This window comes from Physeter macrocephalus, chromosome 11 (genome assembly GCF_002837175.3).
Source record: "Physeter macrocephalus isolate SW-GA chromosome 11, ASM283717v5, whole genome shotgun sequence".
In the NCBI taxonomy this organism is placed as follows: domain Eukaryota; kingdom Metazoa; phylum Chordata; class Mammalia; order Artiodactyla; family Physeteridae; genus Physeter; species Physeter macrocephalus.
In genome coordinates this window covers 163093640-163110898 of record NC_041224.1, presented here as the reverse complement: position 1 = coordinate 163110898, position 17259 = coordinate 163093640, and the positions used below count along the sequence as shown (strand labels likewise).

Below are 17259 nucleotides of genomic sequence, written 5' to 3'. Positions count from 1 at the left end.
ATTATTGGACTGAGGTCTCCACATTTTTGCTAACTTCCAGGTCCTCTATGCTACCCTCCATTCCTTGCCACATGACCCTTTCAATAGGAAGTTTACAACATGTATGTTTCTTCATAAAATAATCATGGGGGTGATTTTCCATCACATTTGCTGTATAAAATAACCTAATCAAAAGTGTGACATTCTTTTGCCTTTGCCATACTCTATTGGTTAGAATCAACTCACTGGTCCCACCTTGTTGTTAAGAAAAGATTTCACAAATTCCTGGGTACCAGAAGGTGGGAGATCATTGTGGCATTCCACTGACTGCTACAATCATTATGACCATTTTAAATACTGATACCAAATAATTCTATACCTTGATTTGAATTAAGATGAAGAATATGGGGGATAGTAACCCTCTTTCATGATACCTTTTCAATCTGAGTGACCAGCTGCAAACTTTTTGACATTCTTTGGAGAGGCCAACATCATAACTTTTGAATATTAGTGTATATCATTGGTATAGGATTGATCAGATTTCCTCAATCTTACAGCCCTAATTTTCAAGTACCCACTCATCAATTTATCCAATGAGGAGAACATTTCCTCCTAAAGCGCTGTTCCTCTGTCAGTCTTCCAAGTGGCAGAGCTAAAGGGAATAGTGATTACAGTTACTTCCTAGCATACTGGAAACAAGAAACTGTAAGCAGAATATATTTCAACTTTGATTGCTTTATTGATGGTTGCTCAGTGATCGACCTACACACAATTGATCTGGGCAGCCCCACAGTACTCAGTCTATGCATTTAATTGAGATTTTAGTGAATAACACCTAATGTATTGAGCATGATTTAAGGAAAAAAAAGGATCCTTCTTGAACCTGTCCCCTATTAAATTTGAACGGTTCATGATGCTACTTAAGTTACTTTTCATGCCACTCACTTTTAACTATGCCTCTACCCATAGGGCTATGATAGCTTCAGATTTAAATTCCAGCTGTATATTTTTTTCTATTTATAACAGTTTAAGAAACTCTTACAAGTCTAGGATTAAGAGAGTTTGAAAGTATTTGAAAGTAGTTATTGAGATACTACCAATTAAAAATTAGGTAACAAAATATTTTCTGCGTGGAAAGACACACATGGCAAAATAACAAGAAACTATATATATTAAATAAATTATATTTCTTTGACAAGGAAATGAGTACAGGCACATAAGAATATGGAATTCAGGGCAGTTAAAAAATATGAATGTGGGCTTCCCTGGTGGCGCAGTGGTTGAGAGTCCGCCTGCCGATGCAGGGGACACGGGTTTGTGTCCCGGTCCGGGAAGATCCCACATGCCGCGGAGCGGCTGGGCCCGTGAGCCACAACTACTGAGCCTGCACGTCCGGAGCCTGTGCTCCGCTAAGGGAGATGCCACAGCAGTGAGAGGCCTGCGTACCGCAAAAAAAAAAAAAAAAAAAAAAAAGAATGTTATTCTTTGTTGCATCTTTTGCAAGAATGAAGACTGTTCTCAGGATTAAGACTGTCCACATTCCAGATGATGTCAACATCACTCTGAAGGGATGCACAGTTCCAGAGGCACCCTGTGGAAGGACTTCAATCACATCAATGTAAAACTCAATCTCCTTGGAGAGAAAAAGAAGAGGCTCCAGGCTACAAAGGGTGGGGAAATAGAAAGCAACTCGTTTCCGTCTGCGTTATCTGTAGTCATGTACAGAACATGACCAAGGGTGTTGGTCTATTCTAAGATGAGGTCTGTTCATGCCGATTTCACCATCAATGTTGTACTTCAGGAGAATGGGTATCTTGTTGAAATCCAAAATTTCTTTGGCAAAAAGTACATCTACTGGACTTGGATGAAGCCAGGAGTTGCTTGTTCAGTATCTCATGCCCAAAAAGATGAGTTGATTTTTTTTTAAGATGAGTTAATTCTTGAAGGAAACAACACTGAACTTCTATCAAATTTAACTGCTTTGATTCAGCAAACCCCAACAGTTAAAAGCAAAGATATCGATAAATTTTGGATGGTATCTACATTTCTGAAAACGGAACAGTTCAGCAGGGTTATAAATAAAATCTAAGTTTTCCAGCTACAGAAACAACAAGATGCCAGATAATTCCTCAGACTTATTTGTAATATTTTAAAGATGCAAGAAAAGCCATGTATTGAAAAAAATACTAATGTGTTTATGCTATACTCATACATTTAATGCTTAATATATTATTAAACACAGCCCGAGGCAAAAGTTCTGCTCTAAAGATTAGAAAGGCCATTTCAGGGAGCAAAAAATATCCAGTGACTAGCTGGCTTTGTGCAATCACATGCTCAATCACCAGTTGGCATAACATTTTATTTATTTATTTTTAACATTTTTATTGGAGTATAATTGCTTTAAAATGTTGTGTTAGTTTCTGCTTTATAACAAAGTGAATCAGTTATACATACACATATGTTCCCATAGCTCTTCCCTCTTGCATCTCCTTCCCTCCCACCCTCCCTATCCCACCCTTCTAGGTGGTCACAAAGCACTGAGCTGATCTCCCTGTGCTATGTGGCTGCTTCCCACTAGCTATCTATTTTACATGGCATAACATTTTAAAAAATGTGATACTACTTCAAGTGTGTGACAAAGACTGCTTGATAATGATTCATACAGAGATGGAGTTTTGTTTTTTTTTTTTACAGGATGCTTAGGGCCTAAAATTTACTGCTTGGTCTTTAGTCTGAGGACTTCAGCCTGTGGTCTCAGTGGTATGCTTGATGATAAAGACAAAGAAAACTCACACCAATATACTTTGTGTTTCACAAACAGTTTCCTTATTAGATCTTTAAAATCAGTCTAGAAAGACATTTATTTACTTTCTATTAAAAAAAAATTTGGGGCACCCAGAATTTGAAGATATAACCCAGTTTCCATGAATCCAGACACAATATTTTTTAAGAGAAAATACAAATTAAAATGGTTATCACCCAACAGATTTCAAGAATCACATCTCAATATTGTGTTAGGACATGTGGCACCATAATTTTGGAATTCTAGACATTTTGGAATCCTAAAAATTGAGTTAAAATTATGGTTTCACTGTTTATCAGATCTGGCAAATTAGGATTGTTTCTTGGCATTTCTGTGTCTTAAATGCATCTTCTGCCAAATGAATAATAGAATATATATATATATAATACAATATAGATGTACTTATTAAGATAGAGTATTTATACAATTCATATGGTTGTTCTAATTTGAAAACAAAAAATAGTTGCTCGAAAACAATTTCAACACAAGTGAGTTAGTAAACAGACCTCCCGTTAATTGTAATCCACTGTAACATGGAAAGATACACTTCTGCTTGGATTATAGCATTATTAAGGCCAGATCATATCACTTTGATATCTAGAAGGCTTCTCCTACAAACTGTATTGCACTTAGCTGAAGGACAATATTCATGCCTTTTGATTGCTTTACTCCCAGTAAGATCTACCATGATGTTCTACTTATGGTGATTTAGTGAATGACATCTGTGTGGTAACTCTATTTTTAACTATTTGAGGAACTACCCAATGGTTTTCAACAAAGGTTGCATCTTTTTACATTCCTATCAGCAATATATAAGTGTTTCAATTTCTCCACATCCTCACCAACACTTGTTATCTTCTGTTTATTGATTATAGCTATTTTAGTAGATGTGAAGTGGTATCTCATTGTCATTCTGATTTGCATTTCCCTAATGGTTAATGACTTCAAGCATTATTTCATGTGCCTATTGACCATCCATGTATAGATATAGATATAGATACAAATATAGATATAGATATAGATGAAATGTCTTTTCAAAATCTTTGTCAATTTTTAAATTCAATTATTTTATCTTTTTATGGTTGAATTATAAAGATTCTTATGCATCCCAGACATTAATTTCTTATCAAATATATGATATATATATATACTGGTTTTTTGTATTCTGTAGATTGTCATCTCACTTTCTTGATACTGCCCTTTGTTATATAAAAGCTTTTGAATTTGATAAGTTCAATTTGTCTATTTTTTCTATTTTTGCTTGTACTTTTGCTGTCACATCTAAGAAACCGTTGGCTATTTCAAAGTCACGAAGATTTACACCCATATTTTCTCCTGAGTTTTATAGTTTTTTTTAAACTATTTTACTTTAAGTTAATTTGTACATTCTGCATGAAATAGGGATCCAAATTCATTATTTTACATGTGGATTTCTAATGATTCTAGCACCGTTTGTTGAAAAGGCTTTCCTTCCCTGCCTTGAATGTTCTTGGCACTCTTAAATGAAATGTCAATAAATATGTATTTATTTCTACATCCCCAATTCAATTCTATTGTTCTGTGTGCCCATACTTATGCTAATACCACATCTTAATTATCAAGGCTATGTGGTAAATTTTTAAGTATTCTGAGTTCTCTCTATTCTTTTTTTTGGAGATTGTTTTGGCTATTCTGGCAAACTTACTAATCCATATGAATTTTAGAATAAGCATGTCTATTTAAAAAGAAGTCATTGGCATTTTTTAAAATAAATTTATTTATTTATTGGCTGCGTTTGGTCTTTGTTGCTGTTCACGGGCTTTTCTCTAGTTGCAGTGAGTGGGGGCTACTCTTTGTTGCAGTGCGGTGGCTTCTCTTGTTGTGGATCATGGGCTCTAGGCACCTGGGCTTCAGTAGTTGTGGCATGCGGCCTCAGTAGTTGTGGCTCACAGGCTCTAGAAAGCAGACTCAGTAGTTGTGGTGCATGGGCTTAGTTGCGCCACAGCATTTGGAACTTTCCCGGACCAGGGCGCGAACCCGTGTCCCCTGACTTGGCGGGCAGATTCTTAACATCTGTTCCACCAGGGAAGTCCCTCATTGGCATTTTGATAGGGATTATGTTGAATCTATACATCAATTTGGAGAGTATTTCCATCTTAACTGCATTGTGTTCCAATCCATGAACACAGATGTCATTGTATTTATTTAGGTTTTCTTTAATTTATTTCAACAAATTTCTGTATATATCATTGCATACATCTTGCACTTTGCATGAATTCATTACTAAGTATTTTATCTTTTTTTGGTGGGGGGGTACGCGGGCCTCTCACTGCTGTGGCCTCTCCCGTTGTGGAGCACAGGCTCCGGACGCACAGGCTCAGCAGCCATGGCTCACGGGCCCAGCCACTCCACGGCATGTGGGATCCTCCCAGACTGGGGCACAAACCCGTATCCCCTGCATCGGCAGGCGGATTCTCAACCACTGCACCACCAGGGAAGCCCAGTATTTTATCTTTGATAATATTTTTATTCAAGCTGTTTTCTTGATTCCACTTTCAGTTGTTCATTGTGAGTGTATAAAATACCGTGCATCTTTGTATACTGATCTTATAGCCTGGAATCTGGCTGTCTTCATTTATTGTCTCTAACTGTATGGTGTGTGTGTGTTTGTATGTGTGTGTGTGTGTTTCTTAGCATTTTCTCTATAAGATTATGACATCTGTGAAAAGAGATAATTTATTTCTTCCTTTTCCATCTGGATGCCTTTTTTTTCATTTTCTACCCTAATTGCCTTTGCTAGAACCACCAATATAATGTTGAATAGAAATAACAAGAGCAGACATCCTTGTGTTGTTCTTGATCTTAGGGAGAAAGTTTTCACTCTTTCATCATTAAGTGTAATGTCAGCTGTGGATTTATCATTGGTGCATTTGACCGTGTAGCAGAACTAAACCTCTATTCCTAGTTTGCTGAATGTTTTTATGATGAAAGAATGTTGGTCTTGTCAAATGAGTTTTCTGCATCTATTGAGATGCTTAAGTTTCTTCAATTGTTTTTGTTCTTTATTTTATTAATACAGTTTATTACATTGATTAATTTTTGTATATTATACCAACTTTATATTTCTGGAATAAATCCCATTTGGGTATGCTATGTAATCCTTTTAATATGCAGCTGGATTCAATCTGCTAGTATTTTGTCAAAAAGTTTTGCATCTATATGCATAAGTGATATTGTGCTGTAGCTTCTTTTCTTCTAATGTCTTTGCCAGGTTTTGATATCATGGTAACATTGGCCTCATAAGGAATTCTCTCATCTTCTATTTTTTAAGAGTTTGTGAAGAATTGATGCTAATTCTTCTTTAAATATTTAATAGCATTCACAAACAAAGCCATTTTTACTTGAACTTTTTTTGTGGGAATTTTTTCTTTTTTAGTTTTTATTTTTTGTAAATGCAAGCTCTTTGCCTGTTAGGAACCTATTCAGATTTTCTATTTCTTCTTTTGTCGGTTTGGTAGTTTGTGTCTTTCTAGGAATTTGTCCATTTTAATAAGGTTATCTAATTTGTTGGCATATTACTGTTCATTGTTCACCTTAATTCTTTTTTTTTTAATTTGTACATTGGGTAGTAACACCCCCTCTTATATTTTTTATTTTAGTAATTTAAAAATTTAGTGTTCTTTTCTTGATCAGTCTAGATATAGTTGGCCAGTTTTGTTGATCTTTACAAAGAAACAAATTTTGACTTTATTGATATTATCTGCTGTCCATTGACCTGTCTTCTCATCTATAGCTTGATCACCATACTGCATTTTTCATTATAATTGTTGTATTTTTGATACTTTCTTTTAGTTCTTCAGACATGGTTTCCTTTAGCTCCTTAACCATATTTTAAATAGCTGATTAAAGTCTTTGTTTAACAATTTCAACATGCCTTCCTCAGAGAGAGTTTCTATTTATTGTCTCCTATCTCCAAGGTTTGTTTTCATCACTGCTTATTGTAGTTGCTGTCTTTCCTAACTTTTCAGGACTGATTCTGTAAACTATGTATTCCTTGTCATTTGTGGCCACTGAGGATTCTGCTTGGTTATCTTAGTGGTTAGAGATTTCCTTAAATTTCTGAAATTAATAAATGTCTCCATTTTATTGAGATGTCTGTGTGCATGTCATGGCATGCTTTTACCACTCTGTCTTGGCCTTTAATTTCTGCTTATGCAGAGTTTCAAGATCATTTGTAAGTGAGATATTAGGGCCTTCTCAAGTCTTTCCTAGGCATCTACACAGGTCCACAAATGTGCATGTCATTCTAGACCCCCAGCAATACATCAGAGCTTTTCAAAGGCTCTATGACATCTTATATAGACTACACTGTGTTCCTCCAAAATTCACATGTTGAAGCCCTACCCCCCTATATGATTATATCTAGAGATAGGCTCTTTGGAAAGTAAAGTTAAATCAGGTCATAGGGGTGGGGTCCTAATTTGGTAGGAATGTGGCCTTCTAAGAAAAATAAGAGAGAGAAATAAAGATCTCCCTCGCTCTCTCTCTTTTCCATATGAGGACATGGTGAGAAAGTGGCTTTCTGCAAGCCAGGAAGAACACTCTCAACAGAAACCAACCATGCTGGCACCTGAATCTTAAACTTCAAGCCTCTAGAACTGTGAGAGAAAAAAATTTCTGTTGTTTAAGATACATAGTCTATGTTATTTTATTAGGGTAACAACTTATTCTGCAGCTTTTCCTTTTAAGCTTTTTTGAGTAGTCTATTATTTGGCCCAAATTTTATCCTTCACCTGCAGAAACTGCAACTTTAAAATACTTACCTATAATTTTTTTTTTTAATGAACTCAGAAGAAACTTCAGTACTGCATGAGTTTGAGTCATGTTTAAAAAGACAGACTTTTCAAGTGGAGTATTTCCAGGGAATGGACAAATAATAATTTCATTTTTGTTTCAGAATGAGGTTTTGAAAAAGCTGGCGCTTTGTGCTTTTCCTTTTGGTACTTCCTTTTGGTTGACTTGTTATTTTACAAGCCTATTCCTGGGCTGGATAGAAGGGAACAGAACTAGAGCAAGTTAAAATACCATAAAGCTCACTGTTAATATCAACATTCAGCAGTTTTTAAAATAAGTGTTGCTGCAAGCATTTGGTTAATTTTCATAGTTTTGAAAAAGTTAATTCTGACAGTTTTAGACAGACTTTTCATTGTTTTTTTAATTTTTTTCTTTTTTTTACAGCAGGTCCTTGTTATCTATTTTAAATACAGCAGTGTGTACATATCTATCCCAAACTCCCAATCTATCCCTCCCCACCACCTTTCCCTTCTGTTACCATAAATTCATTTTCTAAGTCTGTGAGTCTGTTTCTGTTTTGTAAATAAGTTCATTTGTATCATTTTTTTGGTTCTGCATATAAGCAATATCATATGATATTTGTCTTTCTCTGTCTGACTTACTTCACTTAGTATGAAAATCTCCAAGTCCATCCATGTTGCTGCAAATGGCATTATTTTATTCTTTTTAATAGCTTTGTATTCCATTGTATATATGTACCAAATCTTCTTTATCCATTCATCTGTCAATGGACATTCAGTTTGCTTCCATGTCTTGGCTATTGTAAACAGTGCTGCAATGAACACTGGGGTGCATGTATCCTTTTGAACCATGTTTTTCTCTGGATATATGCCCAGGAGTGGTATTGCTCAGTCATATGGTAGCTCTATTTTTAGTTTTTTTTAAAAGAACTTCCATACTGTTCTCCATAGTGGTTGTTGCAATTTACATTCCCAGCATCAGTGTAGGAGGGTTCTTTTCTCCACATCCTCTCCAGTATTTATTGTTTGTACATTTTTGATGATGGCCACTCTGACTTGTGTGAGGTGATATCTCATCGTAGTTTTGATTTGCATTTCTCTAATAAGTAATGATGTTTGAACATCTTTTCATGTGCCTCTTGGCCATCTGTATGTCTTCTTTGGAGAAATGTTTATTTAAATCCTCCACCCATTTTTTGATTGGATTGTTTGTTTTTTGGTTATTGAGCCACATGAGCTCTTGTAAATTTGGGGGACTAATCCCTTGTCAGTCGCATCGTTTGCAAATATTTTCTACCATTCTGTGGGTTGTTTTCTTGTTTTGTTTGTGGTTTCCTTTGCTGTGCAAAAGCTTTTGAGTTTAATTAGCTCCCATTTCTTTATTTTTGTTTTTATTTCCATTACTCTGGGAGAATTGAAAAAGGTATTGCTGCGATTTATGTTAAAGAGTGTTCTGCCTATGTTTTCCTCTAAGAGTTTTATAGTATCCCATCTTACTTTTAGGTCTTTAATCCAATCTGAGTTTATTTTTGTGTATGGTATTAAAGAATGTTCTTGTTTCATTTTTTTAAATGTAGCTGCCCAGTTTTCCCAGCACCATTTATTGAAGAGACTGTCTTTTCTCCATTGTATAATCTTGCCTCCTTTGTCATAGATTAATTGACCGTAGTTTAAGGAGGATCAAATTTTCAGAGGTTCTTGTATCACCATTTTTGCTTATGACATTCTGTTATTTATTTTTTAATGTGTTCCTAATATTTCAAAATCTAGAATTCTAGCTTCTTCATAAAATTTGGAAATCTAACAATACTGTGCCTATAATATCAGAAGGTCAAGGAAAGCATGGTGATAACTGAGCTGTGCCTTTTATTTTATTACATCTATTCTTTGTTAACCATATCTCTCCAGCCCTCCTTTTGTTATTCAGCTGGTCCCTGTTGGTTCTGAACAATCATCATAAATTATTGCTGGAATACATTAAGTGATATTATGTTGTAATAAGTAATATTATAATGAACTCACTTTTCTAGGAAAAAAATCAAAATTTTCAAAAAATGACATTCTCCCTTTTGAATATTATTAGGGAATGTAAAAACATATATATTTAGAAGTATATGTAAATTTGTCTAAAATTAAAGGATAGTTTTTTAAATCCCTTTTCTCTCTTTTTTTACCATCTGGCTCTCATGCAGGTCTGTAATCTAAATTCAAACAACCTGCTTCTTTTGAAAAATCTTAACCAAATAATTTAATTTAAAATGATCCTAGATTTGTAGTGCCTCCAGACAGTCAAATGATAGCAAAAAATCCTTTCCAGAGTAACTCTACTTTAACATATGCTCACCATATTTCTACAGATTCTCTAATGAATATGACCTTATAGTCAAAAATCACAAATCAGCTAAGGAAATGAAGCAAATGATTTACAGCTAATAAAACAAACTTGATATCAAAACTTGATATTAAAATGCTTACATTTTAATTATCAAACATGGCTATAAAGTAATAAGTTGAATACATTTATAAAAATAAGAAATGTGTGAATATCTAAATAAGAAATAAATATGTATATTTAAAAATAAAAAAGAAAAGAAATTTGATTATAAAGTCTTAAAGTGGAAATATAAATATATATCCACACGTGCATTTACATATATGTATATGTAATTGTTGAAATCATCAAAAGATAAGCAAGCAGCAGATTAGAAACAGAAAAATTATTAATTAAAGGATTAATAAAATGGTTTTTAGATTTAAAGAATGTAACAGATTTCAGGATGGAAAGAAAGCAAGATACAAAATATGATAGGAGCTGAAGACACATGCATGTTCAAAAGAATAGAGAAAATGTATGTTAAATCAGAATTCTGAAAAATAAAAACAATGAAGAAACAATATTAAAGAACTATTAGCCAAGAAGTTTCCAGAATTGTTGAGCAACACTAATTCTTAGACCTAGCCACCTAAGCAAATCAATCAAAAAAAATTCCTAATTATAATTCCAATAAGGGTAAATATAATAAATCCATACCTAGGCACAATATAGTTAAACCACAGAACACTAATTACAAATAAATTGTCTGTGAAGCATCTAGAAAACACACACACAACACACACAGTTGACATACAAATTTAAACAAGGCTTCAGAGGAAATTTTGTGCTTTACAACTAATTTTACATCATTCTTTTTTTTCTAATAAAATATCCATAATACATGTTTCCTGTGAATTATTTTTTGTAATTTGTTTCAATAAATCCAGTTAATCAGGATCAGCATACATCTATTTAGTGACAAAGTATTCATAAGACTGCATTAGATTCCATTTATATATGGAATAAATGAAGATATTTTCTATGAAAATTTTATAATCCAATAAGGACAAAAGATGACCAAAATATATTGATAAACATCTTAAGTTGTATGCTTTGTTTACAAAGCCTCAGAAATTGACTGCATAAATTTAACAAAAATAGAATTTATCAGAATGTTTTAGGAGAAATTATGCAATGTAAGAGAAAGTTGAAGAACCATTTAATGGATAAGACCCATGTTGATTTCAGGGATCAAGGTAGGTTTATTGTATTGGTTTTCTATGGCTGGCTGCTGTAACAAATTACTACAAACACATTGGCTTAAAAAAACACTAATGTATTATCTTACAGTTCTGTGATTTTGGGCGTCTGAAATGGGTCTCACTGAGCTAAAATCCATAGGTCAGCAGGGCTTCATTCCCTTCCAACGCTGTGGGGGAGAATTATTTCCCTTACATTTTCAACTTTAAGAGGCTACTTATGTTCCTTAACTTAGGCCTCTTCCTCCATCTTCAAAGCCAGCAACATCAGGTTCCTTTCCACACTCTCACTCCCTAGATCGTCCCTCTTCATCCTTCCTCTGCCACCTTTAAAGACACTTGTGATTACATTGGGCCCACCTCGTTAACCTTTCAAAAGTTCTGAAGAATAGGACATGAATATCTTTTGTTTTGGGGGAGCAGGAGGGGTGTTTATTCTACCTGCCACACTTAACAGTATTGTCAGCTATTTACTGGAATGAGTTAACTCTTTATTTTTCTGTCTCTCCACTAAAGCTTCAAAATATTAGAAGAGAAAGTACCAATAGCCCAGATTGGGTCATTACATCCAGTATTTGGGTATAGCATGTAGTCATCATTCCCATCAATTCTGTGCTAAATGAGATAATTCCTTGAAAGTATATTCAGGGTCTGCTACCAGAGGAGCCAGAGGAATGAATGCAAGAAGCCATGGAATAACAAATGTCCAATATAATTAGTAAAAAGAAATCACACTGGCAAACACAGCACATGGAAACATATAACATAGTCAGTAGTATCGATACTTATTTTCCAGTTTTCCAAGACGTGTTCCTCAGTATGTTAGGAGATCCATGACTGCATATAAAGAAGAAAAATATAATTGTTTCATCGTCATAGAATTCTGAGAACTACTATAAGTATATCCTTTTCTTTGATATTTATTAAATAAACCAACAAACTAGAGCATTGTAAAAGTTGTATTAAAATAACTTGAACACAGTTTTTCCTAACCTATTTGAGTAAGGAAACTTTTGTTTCCAGATTTCTTTCCTAATTCCAATGAAACACCCAAGAGCATACATGCTTTGAGAAAGAATTCCTTAGAGTAACTTTGAGTGCTGCTGGGTGATAAAACATCAGCCTATTGGTAGTACAAGAAAACTCTGAAAATTAATATTTTACATTTAAAGTAAAACACTGACTCCAAGCTATTTCAGCTGAGGTGAGCAAATGTAACATCATGAAGGAATGGAATAGTTTCACTGAAAATATGGCTTATAAACAAAAATGATTATGCTACTTAATTTAGTATTATTTAGAAAGTTTTTTCTTTTATATAACTACATAAGAGCAAATGTCACCCTATTTAATTGATGCTAAACATACATTTTAATATCATTTCCTTAGTTCTGAGTTCTCAGTGATATATATATATATAATTAAGATTCCCTCATCCTCATTCTGGCCATAAAATATATAAATTCTAACAGTGAAATGTAGTTATACTGTATCCTTTTACATTAACAAAACTTTCTTTAACATTGATTTAATTTGCATTTGTTGGATGTCTGATTTACTTTTTAGCCTTTGGAAATAGATGTAGCAGGGAGGAATTCGGAAAGCAAGTTCAAGTGGCATGAGATGGTAATTTCATCCATTTCATTACTCTACATTGCCTCCTACTGTTTAGTAAGGTGAAGACAATATGAGGTTTTCAATTCCTCTTTTGACATTAGTTTGTCAAGTATTTATGGTATACAAGATACGCATAAGACATTATGTTTTTTATGTTATGGATACACTAATAGCATACAGTCTCAGCAATGAAGTGGGTTAGACCCTCAAGGGACAGATAGAAGAGTGAAGAGACAATTTAAAAAAAAAACATAAAAGAGATGAAAAGTGTTATGAAGTTTCAATAGCAAAAGCAGAATTTTCTTTGTTGGGGAGTGTGGTGCTTAAGACAAATTTTTTGAAGGAAGTGTTTAGAGAGTTGGAGTTTGACCAGTAAGAAGCTCAGAGTGTAGGAAAAATTTTTTTAAAAACTTCAAGTTTGACTTGCTAGTGGATAAAGAGCAAAGAAAAAGAAAAACAATATGGATGTTGAGGGAAAGAGTTGTAGTCCATGTAGCAGGAATATCAGATGCATGAAAGCTTGAGAGTAAAGGCTGTAAAAGCTGGCTAACTCCACAGAATCCTGAACTTTCAGTGTGCAACTGACAAGTTGTTAAAGAGTAGGGAAGTATTGAAGATCATTGAACAGAGAAGTGGCATAATCGGTTGTATGCTTTTGAAAGATTAACCTGGGACTTTGGTGGGAGGGCAGGTGAACAATGGAAGGAGATCTAGTAGAAGAAAGTCAAACTAGCACTTATCTAGTCAAGAGATCATCTGACCTAGAATGTTATAATGATGAGAAAATAAAACTAATGGAAGCTGAGAGAGGTACAGTTGAGAGTAACTGAATAAATAGAATGAACAAGGGACTGGATCTGATAAGGCAAGAGAGAAGAGATAATGGGGCTGCCTAGGAGTGACAGCAAAGTTTTGAGGTAAAGAATTGGGAAAATAATATTCATTTCATTAAAGTAGAGAAATTTGGAAATGTTGATGGTTTATTTGGGAAGCAGATGACTGTTTTGGATATGTTGAGATATTGATAAATAGGCATTCATATTGTTAATGCACACTATGTTTCAAATACCATATGAAGTAATAGAGGTTTAGTAAATGAACATGATAGACTTAGTTTGTGCCTTCATGGAAGTTAGAGTGTAATAAGACAGAAAATAAATACTTATGGTTGATTTCAAAAATGGTCATAAATTTGTCCCTCTTTATCTGAAGGTAGAGTCTGGTTCAACATCCTCTTACTATGGGTTGGCTATGTGACTGGTTTTGGCCAATGGATCATTAGCAATCATAATGTAAGAAGAGACTTGTAAAATGTTTGTGCATTGTGCACTCTTGTTTTTGAAACCCTAACACTAACATGTGAAAAAGTCCAGGCTAGTCTGCTAAAGGATGAGAGACATGCAGCTGAGTCACTCCTTATGCCTTGGCTGACAGCCTGCTAACTGCTAGAACTATACGTGAGGCCATTCTAGATCATCTATCTACCAGCTGATTCTTCAGCTGATCACAATACATGAGAAAACCCAGCAGGCTTTATCCAAGTAAGTCCATGCTGGAAGAATCATCTGGCCAACCCACAGAATCATGAACCAAGAAAAATTTTCTTTTCTTAATCTACCGAGTTTTGAGGTAGTTTACACAGTAAATGTTAATTGATTCAAAACATACCTACTTACATACATCCATACAAATATTGTTGATCTTGACCTTCAATGATCCTGTCTTGTATTCTTTAAATTACCTAATTTCTGATGCTATAATTTGTTTCTTGCAAACCAGTCTCTGACAAACTTTTTTTTTAATATAAATTTATTTATTTATTTATTTATTTATTTATTTATTTATGGCTGCGTTGGGTCTTCGTTGCTGCTTGTGGGCTTTCTCTAGTTGTGGCGAGCTTGAGCTACACTTCGTTGCAGTGAGTGGACTTCTCATTGCGGTGGCTTCTCTTGTTGCAGAGCATGGGCTCTAGGCACATGGGCTTCAGTAGTTGTGGCACGCGGGTTCAGTAGTTGTGGCTCGCGGGCTTAGTTGCTCCATGGCATGTGGGACCTTCCCGGACCAGAGTTCGAACCCGTGTTCTTTGCAATGGCAGACAGATTCTTAACCACTGCACCACCAGAGAAGTCCCAACAAACTATTTCTTATTTTTCCATCTCAAGTCGTCTCATATCCTGTGTCTAGAAGTCCTTTAACTCACCATAATCTACAATCCATTGATCTAATTTTCTTTTCACTACACCTCACCTCCTTAAATATCCTCTTTTGCATTATCTAATTTAAATTCCATTGCCAGACATTAAAATCTCTTTCTTGTACACACTCTTGTCTCTTTTGTCCCCTCATATTTTGTTATTTTCCATTGACAAAAACACAACTAGTTAAATCTAATTCTTTGCCAAATCCTGGTATATATCCATGTAATTGAACATGGTTGAGAAAAACACACAAGCACAATTTGTGGCCCCTGTATTCATAACCATTCAAGACCTCAACCTCCAGTGCTTCCTTAATGCTACCAGTCACTCAAAATATATTCCTATAGTTATTTTGCTCTCCTAACTCTCCTGGAAAAGTTTCTTTTTTTTCCTTAAATAACAACAAGGACCTACTGCATAACACAGGAACTGTATTCAATACCTTGTAAGAACTATAATGGAAAAGAATCTGAAATATATATAACTGAATCACTTTGTTGTACACCTGAAACTAACACAAAATTGTAAATCAACTATACTTCAATAAAAAAGGATAAATAGAATAAAGTGCAAACAAATCACCTGGGAATCTTAGTAAAGTCCAGATTTTGATTCAGTAAACTTGAGGAGGAACATGAAATTCTGCATTTCTAACTCCCAGTAATGCTGATACTGCTTTTTCTTAGACCATACCCTTAGAAAGAGGTTCTAGAAGACTATTTCCTATGTTCTTCTCTCTCCTAAACCCCAACTCTCCTTCCCATCCTTACTTTCAGTTAATGATCCTGCTTCTGACTTCACTGAAGCAATCAAAAGATAAAGTTGACAGTCTCACCATCATACTTTCCTATGTAACAACCTCTGTATTTTTACAGTTTGACTTGACATCAGTCAACTATGTGTGACCCTAATGCAGGCCAATATCTTCTGTGGAGCAGAGATACCACTTCCTCTAATCTATTAAAGGACATTTTTTCCTCAGAACTTGACTCCTCTTTTTCCTACATTGCTGAGTTTTCATGTTCTTCTGTTGTGCTAAGTGTAGGTACAGATAAGAAGTATCTAGCAATTCTCACTTAAGCCCACTCCAAACTTTTGCCACCATCACACCACTGAAACTGCTTCTGTCAAATTACCAATAAACTCCATGTAGCTAAATCCAATGATCAATATTAGTCAATATATTGCTTGAACTGTCTTTGTATTTGACAAATTTTATCAGTCTTTTCACTCAGTTCCCAGAATATTTGTTTCGTCTTGTTTTGTTTTCTTGTCTCATTGGGCACTCAATTTCTTTTTTAAATTCCTAATCTTCTCCTTGACCACTTAATGTTGACTGCTGAGGTCTCAATCATTTGTTCTCTCCTTTCTCCTCTTCCCTCCTCTGTGATCCCCTCACCTTTCTTTTTCTTCTATTCCTTTGTCTTCTCTATTTTATCTACATTCATATTCATATAATTTCATGACTTTAAATTCCATCTACATTTCTAACTGTATATCTCCAACTCACAACTTGCTCTTGGATTGCAGGTCCTTGTAACTGCCACTGGTTATCTCCAAATAAAGGTCTAACAAATATCTCAACCTAACATTTCCGAAGGAAAACTCTTGAACTTCCCACTCTGCCAAATTTGCTTGATCTCCAGTTTTATGCACCTTATTCAATGGCAAATCCATCCTTGTAGATACCTTTTGGTCATGCTGAATTGCTCACACCCTAATCCAGTCTGTCAGTAATTTTGTTGGATTCACATCCAAGATGTATCTAGAAGCTGAGCACTTCTTACCACATCTACCAAAGCCAACCTCTGGTCTGAGTCACCATCTTTTCTCAAATTGACTACTGAAATAGCCTCCGAATTGGTCTCTTTCTACCCGCAAGCCAGAAATATCTTTTAAACAAGAAAGTCCGATTCTTTGCTCAAAACTCTACAACAGCTCTCAACTTCATTTAAAGTGAAAGCCAGAGATTTTGCAATGACCTACACGGTTCTACATGATCTCCCTACCCCTCTTATATGAAACTCTGATTAATCTCATTTTCTACAATCCACCCTCTGTCTCCCCCGACGCCCCAGCCAGCTTTTCAGCCACACTTCTCATTCTTGCTCCTGCTCCAACACATTAGGCATGTTCCTAGCAGCATGAGGACCCTGTACTCATTTTTCTGTACCTGGAAATCTCTGTCTTAGATTGAAACATTGTTCAGTCCCACTACTTCCTTTAAGTCTTTTCAAGTAAGCCTGATCTCTTTACTTAATAATGAAAACTTTCCTCCCATACCTCCACCCCTCAC

General features: G+C 34.9%; 1 pseudogene; it reads left to right on the top strand.

The window, feature by feature from the left end:
- The first annotated feature begins 1484 nt into the window (after positions 1 to 1484).
- LOC102991238 (60S ribosomal protein L9-like) lies at positions 1485 to 2061 on the top strand (annotated as a pseudogene).
- The last annotated feature ends 15198 nt before the right edge of the window (positions 2062 to 17259 follow it).